Genomic DNA, 19,390 nt, shown 5'->3' with positions numbered 1-19,390 from the left:
GCAGATGTGGGTATGTTGGTGGGAGGTCTTGTCAAAACTATTTGCTTACTGTGAGTGTTTATTTGCTTCTCCTTTTTCCAATACATTGTTAACCCCTTCGATGCTGCGCAGATTCCGCCGCTGTGCTGGCGGAATCTTGCGCGGGCGGGGTCATGACGGAATGGTTCCGTCATGAGCACAGCTCAACCGTGGGTCATGACGGAACCATTCCGTCATGAGCACCGAAGGGGTTAAACGAGTATATTAAGTTAGTAACAACAGTAGCATAGCAAAAATGCCATGGGCCCTTGTGTAAGCAAGGAAATGATCCCCTTTGACTGATGCTGTGGTTGTAAAATACAACAATTGACAAAGTTCAATGGGCCCTTGGTGTCACTGCACCCGATTCACAAATGGTAAGTACGCCCTGTTTAATATTTTACACATACATGCCCAACTCTGCTTCTAAATGTGGTGGTTTAGAGAATACGATTGCCTCCCTCTTGCACAGTGTCTGCTTAGTGACGTTATCAGCCCCAGAGGAATTTGCACTGAGTTGTAAAATGTCATTCTATTGAATTTCACGCATGCCTGTCAGGAAATGTTTACAACGCTGCTGTCCATAGCAAAAGCAGCATGTACTACCATTGTAAAGGCTTCTTTTATTTGGGGAAGATAGGAGCCGCACAAACCACGGATACCAGGTTTGTGTGAAAAAAGGCTGCTTCCTTGAAACAGGTACACATCACAAAACAAACTAGGCCTGTGCCTTACAAAACTACAACCTCACTATATAAGTTTAATCACCTATGTTAAGCTAACCCCCACACCTTAAATACCCCGCTCCCCATCAGCAGCACGGTGTTTGCACTAGAGCTGGTCAACTGCAACTGAGACCTATAAAATCACTTCCCTCTTTCCTAACATATTTTAACCTCTTAATCCCCACCAAACTTTCTACCTAACCTTAAACTTGGCTGCTCATCCAGGCATGAACTTGCCTACCCGCTCCCTTTCAGTCTGAACTACCGGTGTCCACAACAATAAACTTCAGTGAACCCTGGCAACTTCTCTGCCAACCGCCTATGCACCTGTTTCAAAGCGACAACCCTAACAACATAATCACTTCCTTGTACACCTGAATGCAACAAAGCATGCCCAACCCCAAAATGCATGGGAACAAAGAACACATACCCACCACGCCTAAATATAGGGACAAGAGGGTGGGACAAAAAAGCTAACACCAGGTACCAGCCACCCTGTCACCAAGACAAAATGGTGGCTAGCATCTCAAAATGGCAGCATATATACCCATTGAGCTTCGTCTGTAGCCCAAAAACCACCCAAATCCCAAGCAGTCAACTGACTGCTCCACTTTCCCAAAATACCCGAGGGGCAGACCTCCCTATGGTGCCCCCAAAATCACCCTTATCTTCTTCTCTGGTGTCAGATCAAGTTTTAAAAACACAATTGCTCTGCTTTTCTCCTAAGGTATCAATAACGAACATTTTGGTTTAAGGGAGGTGTTTTTCCTGTCATCCAAACCGGTGGCTCTGACCCAAAGTTGAATGAGTTTCCTAGAGACGACATTGTAAGAGCATATGAGCTATTTTGCTTTCCATAAAGATGCTACACAGAAAGCAATAAATGTAGGAATTAGGTTAAATAATTGGTAATTTGCTAACTGTATTTATGAATTGTTGACTCAATTCGTTTTATTCAGTGAAATGAAGGTCATAAAAATAAGTGGGCACCAATCTTTGAAGGCATTCCGCATTTGTGGTGCAACACGTGTTGTTGCTAAAACATATTCTTCTTTTTTTCCGTGAGTCTTCCAAGTGGTATGCCTACTTTCCGAAAAGAAATTTAAAAAAACAGGATAAAAAAGTATCATTTGTCCACTGCATGTAACGGGTAGTCTAATAAATTTCCATTATTGTATTTATCTAACAGAGGCAATTATGAGTTGACACATTTCCAAACATAAAACGTCTACTTCTCCTAGCTTATTTATGATATGCCTCACTCTCAACAAGATGGCTGCTGACGCACTTCCTGTTGCGGACGGGATTGCCTTGCAGGTCTGGTGACCTCAAACTTAAGCTGAGTCAATCAGCAATTTTAGTTTGGAGGTACTCGAATGAAGTACAGTGAACGTACTCGAATGAAGAACAGCCTCTTGTAGGTAGACTCTTTTTCTCCTGAAAGGACACAAAGGAATGTGCCCCACAGTCACTGAAGGCAACATTTTGGGGACAGGTCGTGGAGGTTTGCACAGGTGAAAACAAAATGAGATTACAAACCTCATGGTATTTGTAAAATCGAAACTAAAAGGATTAGCATTAGCAATGGAGCTAAACTGTTAATAAGTTCCTAGTGCAGTCAGAGTGGAGTCAGAAGGCTTGGTTTTAAAACAGTTATCTTGCCAAAGATGTTAAATGTAGCGCATTAATGTTTTGCCAACTGTGCCACAGATGCGCTTCACTAATATGTCAAGAGCTGTCATTTTTCGAATGACTAACCTTTTGGAGCAAACGTTTTAGACATATAGCCCACTTCAAAGGGCTTTAACGGTTGTTAAAGGCCCTGAGCGCTTTTATCGTCCGTTTTTAAAACAATGCCACTATATTGTCTTCAGTGGAGCTCCCAACATTTCAATGTTGTAATATCAATGAGTTAGTTTAAAACTCAGCCTCCTAAATGCACACAAACCTCACTAGGAAGTTGTCAAAAGTTTAGTAACGTTGCTAAGGCTCGCACATTTACCATGCATCAAAGCCATAGCCAGGCAGTTATAAACACATTTAAGGGCTGAGTTGAGAAAATTAGAACTTTTTTCCTAAGCAAGGATTGTACTTCCACGCTATCCGACGTTGGGCAACACGTGTCAAATTTTGTGAAAAGAAATTTTAGCGCACTTTAATAAATTAGGGAAGGTGTGCCTCGAAACGGCAGCTACCTGGTTATTATAGTGCAAATTAAGGGACTTATCTTTTTGTGATTTGAGTCACTTTCTCCGACGTTACTACAAAATTTTCAGGAGTAAAGCAGAGCTAGTCTTGGAGAGGGGGGAGGGGGAAGGAGGGGATGTTTTGTGAATTGGACCGTTAAACTACAACACCATTACTTTGATGTTGCCTTTTTAGGTCTCGCTGAGCTAGCGCATGCGCTGCTCTGCGAGACATTTAGTTAGTGGATTTTTAAAGTGCTACCATAGGCTTTTCCTGGCCTCAAGCTTGCGTTCACGACCGCGTGCACTTGCGCAGCCGTCATCTGTCTTTCCTCCATCTGGCCGTCATGGCATATAAAGCCTTACAGCGCTCTCCCAAGCGCCTCGCTCTGCCCCACCCCACCACAAAGCGCGTCCCTGCGATCACTTTCGCAGACGCGCGCCCGCTCACTTTTATTTTCTTTCCTGTTCTTCGTGTTTTCTTTCATTTTAGTTTTGTCTTTTCTCTCCATCTTCTCTTTCCCTGCAACAGAAACTTTCCTGAACCCTCCTAAGCAAAGCTTCCAAGTCAGTGGGCAGCCTGGGCCGCTAGTTACAAGTCAGAATGACGGCGCTAGAATTAAATGGTCTGTGGGCTTTAAGAAAGGCATTCTTAACTAAACAACAACTTACTACGCAAGGCAGAGATATTGGCTTCGTAAATTCTTGTTTGTTATTTATGTAGTTGCACATTGGTTACAGATTATTTTATATTAGGTCCGTTATGTTTTGTGTGGGTTTTATTCGACCAACGCCTAAAAATTTAGCTCTGCTTGTTAACTGTTCTTGGGAGACTGGGTTTGTGATGGTTTCACCTTCACGTAAACTGCTTAGTGAGGTCAAAATAAGGGATGGTGACTTGTGAAAAGTGCTTTAGAATAGTAAGGTGGCACAGTGCACAACAGTTTAGTGTCACTAATAGCAAGCACACACTTTAGGTGCAACTTATATGGCGAGCCTGCGTGAGCAGGCACTCTTGCTTGCAAGACTCGGGTTCAGTAATGGGCTTGGAACCCACTCATTTCTTGCCATTCTTTGACCTCATTGTCGCTCTTATTTGCTACCTTGTAATTTTGGCAGCTCTTGCCATGCGTCGTTTCCTTTTCTTTCTGGGGCGCACGGAGCAAACACAGATTAATTGTTATGTTTGGTTAGTGTCCTTAATCTAGCCATCCGCTGCTCGCGCCGTGATTCAGGTGCAAGTACTTACTTGTAAAAAAGGGCTTGCTTGTTAACTCTTCTTGGGAGACTGGGTTTGTAATGGTTTCACCTTCATGTAAACTGCTTAGTGAGGTCAAAATAAGGAATGGTGACTTGTGAAAAGTGCTTCAGAATAGTAAGGTGGCACAGTGCACAACAGTTTAGTGTCACTAATAGCAAGCACACACTTTAGGTGCAATTTTTAGGTCGAGCCTGCGTGAGCAGGCACTCTTGCTTGCAAGACTCGGGTTCAGTAATGGGCTTGCAACCCACTCATTTCTTGCCATTCTTTGACATCATTGTCGCTCTTATTTGCTACCTTGTAATTTTGGCAGCTCTTGCCATGCGTCGCTTCCTTTTCTTTCTGGGGCGCACGGAGCAAACACAGATTAATTGTTATGTTTGGTTAGTGTCCTTCCTCTAGCTCGCGCCATGATTCAGGTGAAAGTACTTACTTTTAAAAAATGGCTACCGGTCCACCTGTGTCATTTAACTAAGTTATGGTGTCCTGGCACATAGCATCCTTGCTGGGTAGACTGATAATACTCCTGCGGACTAACAGACTTAGTAACATTCTAGTGCCTTTGAGCAGCCTTGTAACTTTTTTGCACTCTCCTCTTCAGTTAGTCTGCAACCATTCTTATGTTTACCCATTTCCATGTGACGTTTTTATGCCTTGTAAATTATTGGTGTTATTGCAGAAGATACATTCACCCGAAGCCATCGTTCATGCCTGAACATCGCTTGTTTCATTCCGCAGAGCGAGCATTAACGCCTGTTTTTTAATAAAACTGTCTACTGCCTTTCTCACAAGGCGCACATTTAGTTCTTTCAGCGCCCTGCCGAAGAGAGGCGTCCTGACCAGTTATACAAGCATTGGCATAGCCAATAGGTCTTGCTTTTGGGACCTTATAAGTATTTAGTTATGCAGCACAATATCCTTAGTGCAACATCAACTGTTGCATGGCTAAACACTTAAAAGGTCCCAAAGGCGAGACCTTGTATTTAGAGTCTGGTGTGGCCGTAGGACACTGTACCAGAGGGGCGCACAGGCCATATTCAACGCTTAAATCAGTTCCTGGGTCCTGCTTATGCTGTTGTAAATTCCCTTTTAACTGTCCTGTGTTTACTATTTTACTACTGGTATTTCATATCATAACAGATTGTAGTTATCAAAAGCTCCGATATTATACATGCAAATTCATATGCGTCAATTTTTTAGGACACGTTTATTCTGGACTCAAATTTCACTAACAATTCTTAATAAACATTGCCCATGAAGAAAACCAGGCTTTATCAAGTTTAATTGTCAGTACTTGAAACACTTTTTAAAAACTTTTCTTTCTCTTTTTTCCTTAACGTCTTCTTTCTTTCCTTTCATTGCTTCCTCTTTCTTTCTCTCCATTCACTCATTCTTACCTTTTTTCATACTTTCGTTTTACCTTTCTTTCATTCATTTTCTTTTTTCTTTGTTTTTTATTGTCCCTTCCTCCTTTCTCTTGCTTTCTTTCTTGCTTTCCTTCCTTTGCCTTCTTTCTTGCTTTCCTTCCTTTATTGGTTTTATTCCTTCTTTCTTTCCTTCTCTTTCGTCTTCCCTTCTTTCCTTCCATTTCACTTGTCTTTCTACCTACCTACTTTCTTTCTTTTTCTTTCTTTCTTTTTCCTTTTTCTTTCATTCTCTTTCTCTCCTGCTTTCCTTCCTCCTTTCTTACTTTGTCTTTCTCGCCTACTCTCCTTCCTTCTTTCAGTCTCTTTAAATGCTTTCATTCTGTCTTGTCTTATTTCTTTCCACCTGTCTTGTCTTCTGTCTTGTCTTCTTTCTTGCTTTCCTTTTATTTATTATGTGCCTTCTTTAATTTATTTTTCTTGCTGATTTTCTTACACCAGTAAAACAGACTTTGCCAATGTGCAATATTCCATCCATCATCTTGTGTGTTTTGCTGTTTGCCCTATGTGGGAAGGGTATGCCTAGATGTGGGTCCTGTGCTCACTACGCCACTGGAGTCAAGCTATCCTGGCTGAAGAGGGGTGAAACCCCGAAACCGGTCCTAGGATGCTTGATTCCGGTCCAGGGAAGACATGGCTTGGCAGTTTGGGCTGGACTGTTCCCATGAGGCACAGGGTCAAGACTGATTTGCATATGGCCATGTCTGAACTGGGGTAGCGTGGTGAGCAAAATAACAATGGATTAAACCCAGGTCTGTGACTGGGGGTGAATGTTTTGCCAATGTGCAACATTCCGTCCATCATCTTGTGTGTTTTGCTGTTTGCCCTATGTGGGAAGGGTATGCCCAGACGTGGGTCCCGTGCTCACTATGCCACTGGAGTCAAGCTATCCTGACTGAAGAGGGGTGAAACCCCGAAACCGGTCCTAGGATGCTTGATTCCGGTCCAGGGAAGACATGGCTTGGCAGTTTGGGCTAGACTTATTCCCATGAGGCACAGGGTCAAGACTGATTTGCATATGGCCACGTCTGAACTGGGGTGGCGTGGTGAGCAAAATAACGATGGATTAAACCCAGATCTGTGACTGGGGGTGAATGTTTTGCCAATGTGCAACATTCCGTCCATCATCTTGTGTGTTTTGCTGTTTAAACCAAAAGCACACAAATTCTTTTACTTCTACTTTTGAGATCTGCCCATTGCTTCAAATATTTGCTGGGACCCTGGGCGTGATAGATTTAGCTTTTGTAAAGCTTTTTATCACGCAAGGGCTGAGCTGACACGTTGTGCTCAGTATCTGAATAAATCCTAATTGTGGAAGATGAAAATGTACCAAAAGAAGGTGGGTAAGGATATGGTATTATTGTTTTGGGTGAAATGCTTATTTCGTTATACAGTTCTTCATTGGGGATGATTGTGAGATATAAAGATATTGCTATGGGCAGTGTATATAGGTAAAATCTGCCTGGTCTTGTTAATTGTCTCCTTGCCGTGATGTTAAGCAAGCGCTCTTTTATTTTTTATCCCCACAGTTCTACTAGTAACAACAGCGCCTCACATGTCGGGATGGGCCTATTATAACAGGCCAACTCTGACTGTGTCCGTTAGTAAAGTGTCAGTGTGATCATCCTAGGGTCACAGTTTTGGCCTATTCCTGTCCAGTTTTTATCAGGAGGAGTGTGGGGATCTTGGAGAAATTACCTTTGACATTTGCTTGAAATGTTTGAGTTTTTTGTCAAGAGCATTGAAGAAACTGAATCGTGAGTTTTCTACCTATACTTTGACATTTGCAGGGGATTTTAGGCAATAAGACGTGTTGGGATTCATGCATGCCACATCACTGTGAATTTTCTGGTGTGATTAGTGCCTAATTTGAGCTGGTGGAGGCCACCAGCACTTAATTTGGGGGGCGGGCACTTGTTTTTCTGAATCATATGTGCAGTAAGAGCATGAGAGAAAAAAAACACACAGATAGGAGAAACTGAGGAAGAGAAATACACAAAAACCGTCTCAAAGCAAGAAAACATGAACATTCAAGAGTGAGCTAAAGGGCTGTAAAGTGTCTGGCAATAGATTAAAGTGGCATGATATGGATTTAAGGCTACCAGCCTTGGCATGTGGTGCGCCAACTTTTAATTGGACTTTTTCGGGCTTCTGAGCAGAGCTTCAGGCACTGCCACGCTCACAAATTATAAAAGAACAATTGATGGACAGAACCTCAGAACAATGTCATACATTCACCCCAGTGCAGAGATCTGGGACTAAATCCATAGTTTTTTTGCTCCCCATGACTTTCCAGTTTGAACCCAGGCATATGCAAATCAGTCTTGACCCTCTGCCCAATGGGAACAGTCCAGTCCGAACTGCCAGGCCTGGTCCTCCCGGGGCTCGTAACAAGCATCCTAGGATCGGTTTCGGGGTTTTACCCCTCATCAGCTAGGATAGTTTGACTCCAGTGGCAGGGAGAGCTGAGGACCCATGTCTGGACATACCCATCTCAGACGGGGTGACAAATTAAGCACTGCCTTTTCCCCTAAGTTACATTAATGTCTGTGGTTGGTAGGTTCCCATTGGTGCTGGCTGACTTTGGGCCCAAAACCTGCAGCCGTTCCCCATGGAATCGGCCTGTCCCTCTCAAAAACTATCCCAGGCCCAGTATTTGAATCCCTGCTCGCACCTGTGGTAAATAATTTAATTACCGGGACTTAATTTGATACAGAAAAACAATAAAAATAGCTCAGTAAAATAAGAGGCAAAATCCGTGATATTAGAGGTTAGGAATGGGCTTTATTCCAATGGACGATTTCGAAATCGTGGACTCCAGGTTCCATCACCACGGAGGCTCAGGAAGTGAAGTACATACTTTATTGATAAGTAATTACTTTTATACAATAGGCATTACAGTGAAGCAAATGCAAGAGGCGTAACAATTGATAGTAGAGATAGAACATACATGCGTAGCAAAAGTGGGCGTAACTGGGTGTAATTAAAGAACGTCATCAGGTATGATGTCATAATAGGGTGGTTCCATGAAAGAATTTTGCAATGTCAGCAGAAATACTTGGCAGAAATGCGCGCGCAGCAGCATGACGTATGATTGACGTGCAACTAGGGGGTGAAGGGGACTTGACATTTAGCTCTACATGTGGAGACAAGAAGTCTGGGGGGTCAAGTCAACCTAATCCCAAATCATATCTAACATCCTATGTTTAAAGAACTATGTTATCCAAGAGAGAGGTCTCTTAGAGTAGAATCTTATTCTATACTGACTATACTGACTGTTAGTGCGTGTACAAGCGTCTAAGTGTCTACACTAGATGCGAGGGCAGAAGTCTTCCATGATAATAGGGCTATGAATTACTTGCATAAAGACAGAGAAGCCGGGCCTTTGCTCGGTAACTGGAAGAATGTTTACTTAAACTACTAGACAGGAATGCATTGGGCAGGGAGCGGAGCAGATAATTTTGAAGGTGAAATACAGTTTTTGGCAGGCAGCAAGCTGATGTCAGGCACCGTGAGCCGCGCAGGGAATGAGACAAAGTTCATGGTCACAGATGCAGGCTCAGACTGGAGCTTTCAGAGGCAGAAAGCAGGGAAAGGCTTGATGGCAGAATCAGGGCCTACTCGCCTGAACTGCAAAAATGGAGTAACTAAGCCATATAAAGTCGGTGGCCTTTCGTACTTAGGAATCGAATATCCAGCCCATTCATGGCGGATCTGAAAGAGGACATGTTGACGGTGGACGCACATGTATTTGCGTCTTCATAACTGGAACTGGAGGGAACATACATGTACTTGTAACATGCACATAGAACCGTTGGGGTCCAAGATAGGGGACATAACTGACCAGAAAAATCCATATTTCCACACACCCATGGAAAGCCCGCACTCAGGAGACCCAGGGGAACAAAGATTTGGGTCAAGCCCTGTAAGAGAAATGTTCCTCTGTGTAGAAGACTGAAGAAAATACAAATTTTTACGTTAAAAAAACCTGAAAATCGGACAATCGTCCTGTTCAGCACATGTCCCAGCCAGCCAATCAACGCAAGGGCAACAGGCACCCAGCAATAGAAACCTTAGGATGTGTAGATGTTTAAAAATGTGGTTGTGGTACGCTTCCCTAAAGTCCAGGGGTGTTACTTGCAACAATTATTATAGCTAGAATAAACCAGCATTTTGCTTTCAATATTTTCTAAATGTACTCCAACCACTTTATTATCTGTGGACACCCTGAACTAATTGGAATTCCATACATATCTGGTACCCCCACACTCGGAAGACCCAGAGGAATAAAGTGGCTGGTCAATCCTTGGTGGGGATATGTTCCTGTGCGAAAGAGACTGAAGCGAATTGCCATGTTTTGAAAAATGAAACTTGGGGGGGGGGGGGGGTGGGGGCGTGGCTTGGCGCCCGGCGAACATGGCAGCGCCGATGTGAGGCTCCCGGACCGGCGAGGAGACGACGCGCTCAGGGATCGAGCAGCGTGATTCTTGTTGAGGTCCCCGGTTGTTGAATATCTGCCCGCGAGGATGCTGCGCTTCCTGAAAGTAATACCGGTACTGTCAGCCATTTATTTCTAACAACGCGCGTACCACGGAGGTCGCGCATGAAGCGCCGCCATTTTGTTTAATGAAGCGCAGATCGAGCGCTCTTATCTTCCTCAAGAGGCACTCCGTTTTTTTGTGGTTTTTTTTTGGCTTAGCAATGAACGGTTTATTATGCTTTTGAAGGGTTTTTCATCGCCCAGCTGCTGTTTTTGGATATGCAGTGACCCTATTTCATCCTTATTTGGTAATAATGCTGTGGGTTGTTGTTACAGCCACCATTTCATGAAGCACTACTAATTTCCCTGAAGTCTGTGGCCAATAAGTCACTGCCTACAAAGCTCCTGTTCCTCATGGAGTTTTTCAATGGTTCTTTTGCCAATTACTCTTTCCCTGCTTGCGCACCATGGGAATTACGCACTGAGAACCGTTATTTTTTCCATTCCAGCGCAAATCAAGAGCTCTCTTTTCTCTCCAAGCAGTGTCCTGGCTCAGCTGTTTAATTTGCAACAACCTGGTTATTGTGCTGTCTACATTTCAAAATTTGGTGGTGTGGTGGACATATTAGTGACTATGCAATTCTTCTCTCAGTTGTTGTTTTAGGAGGCGCATGACCCTGTTTCACCTTCACTTCTCATTCCTGTGGTGATGAGGTTACGGCCACCATTTCTTGCAATTACAACATTTTTATCTGTAAAATCTTCACAGTGTGTGCCAGTGAGGTTCTGGTTTTATTCATGTTTTATTACAAGTGTCTTATGAGGTACATTTCCTATATTGGCTACTTCCTGCCTCTGGGATGTGTTCTATAATAGCGTCTCTGTTTCTGAAGGGAGAGACGCATCACGACGATTCACTTGAAGGATGTGTCTAGGATGGTTCATGTCTTTCACTGTTTTCAGCTGTTCCTAGAATAGACTAAGTTTTTGTCGTAATTGCATTTTTCTGCTCTGCCATACATTCTCTCAATTGGCGTGTGTTTTCCTTTGCTTTTCCCCCTGTTTTGAAGTTGTTTACGCGCCTCCTGATTTCTCTATTGCAAATTGATGGGCAGAACAAAGGGCACCCTCTCTGCTACTCTGACACCTAAACGTGTTTTCATAAAAAATTCAAGGGTCTTTTCTGCACATCTAAATTGGAAGCATCTGGAGGTATTGTAATGGACCAAGGTAAATCAGATATGGATCCTACACATCCACCATCAGGAAAGTCAAATGTGAAACGCCTTAAGAAAGATCCTCCTTCGCTGCCCAAATAGAAAGTCTCCAGTCTCAATGGAGTTATTGTTACAGGAAATCAGGGCCCTCAGGCCATTTGTAGAGGAAACTAATACCAAACTACAGGTTCTATTAGACAATTGGTTGCAGCTGGATGCTAGAGTTACAACAGTGGAACATACTGTTTCCTCACTGGACGTTGTTACTATAAGCGCACCTGCCATGCACTCTCAGATTTCAACGTTACAAAAACAATTTGAGGACCTTGAAAATCGAAATAGAAGAAGTAACTTGCGCATTTATGGTTTTGCGGAAGGAGTTGAAGGTACGAATCCTACTGACTTCTTTAAATCCTTTCTCCCCAAGATCTTGCACCTGCCTGAAGATACCATATTGAACATACAGCGAGCTCACAGGCTGGGTCGGATTGCTAATAACACTGCATCTCAACAGAGGCCGAGAGGCGTCATCTTGTATTTTCTAGAGTACACCGACCTATTAAAAGTTTTGGCAGCGGCTAAGGTCATTCAAAGAACTTCATGGTCTGGTGCCACACTATTCTTTGCACAAGATTATTCCAAAGCCACAGCGTTCAGACGCAAAACCTTCCTCCATATGCGGCCAGATCTTCGTGCCATGGGTGCCAGATATGGCCTTTTTCTTCCGTGCTTATTTAAAGTCACTTACAACAATAAAACAAAGTCATATGAGGATCCGATACGACTGCAGAGCTTCATCAACGCTCATAGAGCAGATTTCATGGACTCTTCAAGACCATCTTCTTCACATGTTATTTTACTTTCTTAATCCTTTTACTTAATCATCACTTTCTCCTTATTTTACAGCTTCTTCGCTGTTATTTATCCTCGTTGAATTCATAGACTAATGCTACTTTGTTAACGCTTGTTAGTAATTTTAGTTGTCGCTACTTTTATTGTTCATTACATAAGTTTTTGCTTAACCCTTTATTCTTCTTTCTTCTTACTTCCACAGTCATGTTCAAGTCCTGACGTGTTTTCTCCGGGTCCGGTTCAGCTCTCACTAGACGTCTCGTCTGTTCCATGTGGTTCCACCTGTCCCTACATTTGTGTTCCCTTTTTGTAGGTATGTCATTCGTTCCCTTTTTTGTAATTTACCCTTTCCTATATTTTTTCTTGTCTTTTGAGTATGGTGTCTATCACATTTTTGTTTCGTTTTGTCTTCTTTTTTGCATATTTTTATCTGTCATTACATTACCTATTTTATCCAACTTCTTTTCCTTTTCTCCTTTATCTTTTATGCTTACTTCTTGTTATGTTGCTACTTTCCTTCTTCATCCTGGTTTGTGGAAATCTAATCTGTGCCCCTTTTCATGTCTTCGATTCACATTCCTCCTATATTTCTTCCTTTTCTTTCTTCTTCCTTTGCAATCTTATTATGACAGATTAGACTGTTGTTTCACAATTTCATATTATTTTTTCATTTTTTCGTGTGTTTGCTTACATACTTTCTATATCCCTTAGTGTCCTAAATCTTTCTCATTCTCTCTTTTTTCTATATCTTTCAATGATTTACAATTTTCTTTCCATTATATTGAACTTCTGCATTGCAAACATGTATCGCTCTTTTGTTGATTTCTTTTATCTTATTGTATTAGGTTGTTATTTTTTGCTGTTCCTATCATTCCACTTCAATATCTCATGTCACTTAAGTTACTTTCATGGAACATTAGGGGTCTAAATTCCCCTATTAAGAGACAAAGAGTATTGTCACTCTTGGCTAAGTTGAATGCTGATATTGTCATCCTCCAGGAAACCCACCTTACAGATATTGAATCTCTAAAATTGAAAAAAGGCTGGGTGGGTGAGGCTTACTTTTCTCCAGGAGATGGCAAACGAAATGGAGTGGTGATACTATGTCGTAAATCCTTACCAGTTACATTAGTTTCGCAGGAATCGGATGTTGACGGGAGATGGCTTATTGTTAAACTTTCAATAAAGGGTGTTTTGGTCTCTCTTCTTAGTGTATATGCACCTACGGGTGGGGACGCTTCCTTTTGGCCTACTTTAGCTAAGCATATTTCTGAACATATGGAAGACAATTTTATTTTGGCTGTTCGACCCCTTTTTAGATAGAAATTCAAAAGTGTCCTTTGTACCCAACAAATCACATAAGTCTTTTATTCACACTATACATCATCATAAATTGCTTGACGCTTGGTGCCTTTGCAACCCGACTACTAGAGAATATTCCTTCTATTCCTCAACCCACCATACCCAGTCGAGAATTGACTATGTTTTTGTATCTCATAAAATTTCACAGTCCCTTATACATGCAGATATTGGCCCTATTCTCCTATCAGATCATGCACCGGTTTCTATTGGCTTTGATATACTCCCTAAGAATAACACTCCCAGAAGATGGCGTTTCAACAATGCACTCCTTTTAGACTCCAGATTCACTACAGCTTTTGCTTCATTCTCCACAGATTATTTTGAAAGGAATAATACAGACTCACTATCTCCCGTAATCATTTGGGATGCCTTCAAGGCGGCAGCAAGGGGTTTTATTTTAGATTACGTGTCAAAGAAACGAAAAGCTGCGTGTAAGTTAACTTCGGATCTTCTTCAATACATTAAGGCATTAGAACATTCATACTACACATCAAAATCAGAGGCATGTTTAAAGACCCTCATCAAGGCTAAGTTGGAATTTAACAAAAAATCAACAGAGGATGCCTCACTTTATTTATTAAAATCTAGCGCAAAACTTTATGGTGGTAAAAATAAAGCTGGAAACATTTTAGCCAACTACTTAAAAATCCGTCAAAACAAACTAAACATTGAATCTATCTTTGATGAGCACTCAGTCTTAAAATTTAAAGATGCTGAAATTTTACATGAATTTTCTCTCTTTTATAAATCTTTGTACTCATCAGAAACCCAACCTACTGATCATCTCCTATCGCAATTTTTCTCTAACATCCAAAAACCTCAACTCTCTTCCTTGGATCTTTCTCCCTTAGAATCAAACCTTTCCCAGCATGAACTGTTAAAAGCCCTTCAGACTCTCAAAACAGATAAAGCTCCTGGCCCGGATGGCTTTACCGTTGAATTTTACTCCCATTTTTCTACACTTTTATTACCCAAACTACACTCACTTATCAATTTCTTTTGCACCTCAAAAAATTCTTCTGGATCATTTTCTGAAGCTCATATCTGTCTTATCCCTAAAGAAGGTAAAGACTCTAAATACTGCAAAAAATACAGACCTATTTTGCTGGTCAATATTGATTATAAAATGTTCTCTAAAGCCTTAGCTATACGTCTTGACTCTTACCTCCCAAAGTTACTAGGTAAGGAACAATCTGGCTTACTTAAAGGGCGAGTTATTACAGATAATACACGGCTCTTTTTTGACATCCTATCCAAATCTTCACATCTTGCTCATCCTCTGGCGGCAATCACATTAGATGCCGAAAAGGCTTTTGATACAGTTGAATGGAAATATTTATTTTACACCCTTAAATGGTTTGGTTTTGGACCCAATTTTATTAATTTATTGTCTTTTTTTTATTCTAATCCTCACGCAGCATTTTGTGCTAATGGCTTAATTTCCTCATTTTTAGACTTACGCAGAAGGGTGCGCCAGGGCTGTCCTCTTTGTCCCTTCCTTTTTAACTTGGCCTTAGAGCCATTTTTATCCACATTACGTCCAACCCAAACATTTACGGATTCCAAACACCGAATGCTCATATTAAACTTGCAGCCTATGCTGATGATATTCTCCTTTTTTTGTCTAAGCCAGAAGAATCAATTCCAGCTTTTTTAGCGGAGGTGAAATCTTTTTCGCTTATCTCGGGATACAAGTTGAATAATGATAAATGCGAAATACTACCGCTAACAAAACACACTTTCAGCTCACAATTTCAAACTTCTCAATTTAAATGGAGTCCAAATCATATTAAATACTTAGGTTTATATTTTACACCCTCAATTTCAGATACGGTATCATTATGTATGAATAAGTGCCTTCAAAAGATCACAGAATTAACTTCTAAGTGGCATCCTCTTTATTTGTCTTGGTGGGGCCGCTTGGACACTTAAAGATGATGTTATCACCTATAGTCTTATATACCATTTCCAATATCCCAATCCCCATTACTTCCAAGTTAATTAAAAAAATTTATTCTACCTTATCCTCTTTTTTATGGAATAATAAGAAATCTCGAATGTCCTTATCAAAACTAATACGTGCTAAAACAGAGGGTGGAGTTAACTCCAGATTTTCAGGCTTATCACAAAGCTTATTTACTGCGTCAGGCTTCTTTGTGGCTGCTTGACTCTGTAGATGATTGTTCTCTCTGGACTTCAGTTGAGCGTCTGTTTATGTCTCCTTACTCTTTTCATTAATATCTTTCTTTTTCACTTATACCGCAATCCGTCTCCACTCCTCTATTGAAGCATACTTCCTGCTCTACTCGGCTTACCTTCCTGCTCTACTCTTGATTCTAAAGATTCTTTTTTGAATTCCACAATTTGGCATAATAAAGATTTATTGGTCCATAATAGATCCCTTTACTGGAGAACTTGGAGAGACAAGCGTTTGATATGGATTCGTCAATTATTCTTAAACTCAGAATTTTTGCCTTTTGACACGCTCATGCAGACATTCAGCTTACCATCTTCCTTTATTCATAAATACAATACCCTTAAACGAGCTGTATTGGAAGCCTATTCCCATCTCCCTGACACGCCTGCCATTCCCAATAGATCTGAACCTTCTTCGCGTCTATAGTACGCCCTGCTGATAACCAATCCCAAAGCCTCTACTATTTACAAACACCTACAAGGCGTTGACACTGATAGACAGAAAACAAAAACTGAAGATGCTTGGGAAAAAGACTTTGCGGTATGCTGGCCACTTTCACTTTGGAAAGGCATTTGGTCCAAAATACGTAAGGCCTCTAGAGCAGCAAATACCAAACAAACATTATTTTTTGTTTACAATAGACTTTTATTCACACCAGCCAGTTTATGTAAGCTTTTTTCAGCCACTCCAGGCACATGTTGGACCTGTTCTTCCCCCAATGCTGACCTGTTTCTAATGTTATTTATCTGTCCACAAGTAGAAACTTTTTGGAAGCAGGTATGGTCACAGGTTAACTTTATATATGGTACTTCATTCCCATTTTAGGTCTCGCGCCTGCGTTGCACTGCGCAGCAGTGCTCGCGCAGCGCGAGACCTTTAGTGAGTGAAAAAAAGAGGTTTTAGCACTGACCTAGGAATCGCACACGCTCGTGCATGTGCGATTCCTTTTGTGCTACCCCATTCGCCTTTGCGTGCGTCTTTTTATGAAAGACTGCACGCAGTTGGCCAAAGGCGGGCGCGTTGCTCCGCCCACGGCCTATTGGTGTCTATCACGCCCTTGGTGCGCGTAATAGACACCAATAGGCCATGTGGTTTCAATTATCGTGCCCAGACACGGGTGCAGTAATTGAAAGCACATGTGGCTCGCGCACCACTCGTGCATGCGAGAGCAGCTAGTTTGGGTTGGTATTTCCTATATGAAATCTTGTTCTAGTGCGTGTGAATACTATCGTTCAAACTCCCTCTCTCTGCGCGTGCGACCAGAAGTGCACAAAACTAGCAAATGTGAGCAGAATTAATAGGATTACAAACCATGACATAATTGTTTTTCCAAAGTCGAGTTGTGTAATACTGTCTAGGAGACAAAAGTCGGATACTGGCTTAAGAAAAACATTTTGAGGACAGCCAAGCTTTCGTTTTTGCATGTAAAAGCTCCCCTTCCCTCGTCATATGCATTAGAAACAACAACATCCCTAACAGCTGTGTTATTCAATAGCCCACTAAGCCTTCTTCGAGTGAATCTCTGTGACACACTTTATATAAAAACCGAGCTACAGCGCAAATTAAATTCCCCCCGATGGACACATTTCTGGGTCACGATGTGAAATACATTTTTTAAATGATTTTGACGACTGAAGTGTTTTTAGCTTGTTATTTGCACTTTAATGAACTGGTCTGGTGAACCCGAACAAACATGTTTATTTTGTCATGAGACATGTCTGTACCGGTCTGACCGAGGATTTTTCCAAGAGAAGCTATGTTACAACGTGCTTGAATTCACATACAGGAGCGTCTGTTTATTTGTAAAACAAACAAAAACACGCTCTCCGGAAAATGTTTGCTGAGCATACATTTTGTTTGAACTTCCAGTAAGCCTCCGAATGAAAACATTGTCTGAAGGTCGCGTGCCCAAGATCTCTTTAAAGCTGATTAACTGCAAGGCTTTTTAATTGGATCTGATCTTGGTATGGAGGTGAGACGTGAAGAATAAACTTCGGAAACCTGACCTCTGCTGAAAGTGATAGACTTGGGCTGTAGCGCTTACAAGCAGCAATCGTGCCTGTCAGTCAGGGAGCTAGCGTCCATGTAGGACGTGTAATGTGGGATGTAAAGTAGGGTGGGTCTCCAAACATAAGATAACACATGCATTTGTAAAGCACACATTCACCCAGATGGGCTTCTAGGCGCTGAAAAACAGATGATTATTGTTTGCCCAACTCAGTGGTACTCACTCATTTTATAGACCTCAGAAGGATGAAAGGCTGAGTCGGCCTACCAGGATTTGAACCTGAACCATGAGGTCAAACATAGGCCCCTGCTGTGGACACATTAGTCCACTAAGCTACCAGACCCAGGTTTTCAAAGGGGACGTGGTTTTGTAATTAATGACATGGCTTGAACATGTAAACTACATTTCTGTGATTCCCACAGTATGCCACCCAAACTTTGATTCCTCTCTGAGCTTCCTGTTATTGGATCCTTATATATAACACTACAACTGACATACACCTTAAACTAGCCAGGACTATTGGCTTTGTAAATGGTTGTTAGCTATTTAAGATAAATGAGGAACAATGATTTTGTTGCAAATAATATTTAAAATGTTTTAATCGTGAAATTCTGAGATGGTGAATTAAACATTACTGACGCCTAGGGTTGCCACCTTTCCAAGACAAAAATACCGGCCATTTGTTGATGTTTTAAGAGTTTTCAAAGGTCAGAACATGATACAAAATAGGGCATTAAACAAAATGGTATGTATTAATTTTGAACATGACTTTTCTGCCTTTTTTTTTTATTAGTCAGGGATTGTTAATGCAGTTCTAGAACACATCTAAAAGTGCTTGCTGTTTATATTTGTACCGGCCGGGTAATTGAAATACGGTGGTGCCGGTAGAAAAACGGACAGGTGGCAAACTTTCTGATGCATGTGAAAGGAGAAGTAGTCTCCAGGGTGTCGCAATCACTCCCTTTATTTTTAGTCTATGTTAGACATGCATGCTCTCTGCTCAATCAATTTCCTAGGCACACTTGGCGTGATTCAGTTTTACATATATGCTATACCATAGTAATATGCTACACGAAAACACAGCATTCTTGAAACAGCCAATTCTTTTAGGAAATGCAAGATTAAGTAAAACGTGAAATATAACCAGGAACTAAATTGCTGACAAGGAGTGCCTTAACGCCTGTTCAGAAATCAGAGTTTTAGCAACAAGCATTTGCAATGCAATAGGTCTCGCATTATTAAAGTTTGAGCTATTGGTGTTGCATTATTTAGCAATGCCAATAGCTCTAACTTTAATAATGCGAGACCTGTTGAATTGGAAATGCTCTGTTATTTCAGTGTCTGCTGACACGGGTTATTTCACATCCTACCCCGGCTTTCACTTCAGTGTGTGCAGACACCTTTCCGCCAGTGTCTGCAATCACTAAATTTATTTTTTAATATGTTGGATTGCTCGGTGTGCAATTTCTTGAAAGCGCTTCTGGAGCGGTTCTTAAAACTCTGCCAGAAGTGAAGCGTGAAAATCCATCCCCTGCTGGTGCACCGCGTGCTAATGTCACACTGTCCAGAAATGTGGAGTACTGGTGACATTTATTTCAACTGATTTTTTTTATACAATTGTGCCGCACTCGTGTGATGTTTTACTGGTTCTGAGACTCTA

At 41.6% G+C, this 19,390-nt stretch overlaps 1 protein-coding gene across 2 annotated transcripts in view; it reads left to right on the top strand.

Annotated features, from left to right (window-relative positions):
• Positions 1–19,390, top strand: part of AGPAT4 (1-acylglycerol-3-phosphate O-acyltransferase 4) — a 396,016-nt gene that overhangs the window by 41,329 nt on the left and 335,297 nt on the right. The window contains exon 2 of one of the 2 annotated variants that reach the window (XM_085611455.1): positions 12,366–12,476. The exons of the other annotated variant lie outside the window; for it this stretch is intronic. The gene's annotated coding sequence lies outside the window, so the exon portion shown is untranslated. The remainder of the gene's footprint in view (positions 1–12,365; positions 12,477–19,390) is intronic. 2 annotated transcript variants of the gene reach the window in all.

Source organism: Triturus cristatus, chromosome 6 (genome assembly GCF_964204655.1).
Source record: "Triturus cristatus chromosome 6, aTriCri1.1, whole genome shotgun sequence".
NCBI lineage: Eukaryota > Metazoa > Chordata > Amphibia > Caudata > Salamandridae > Triturus > Triturus cristatus.
This window is presented reverse-complemented; position numbering and strand designations above follow the sequence as displayed.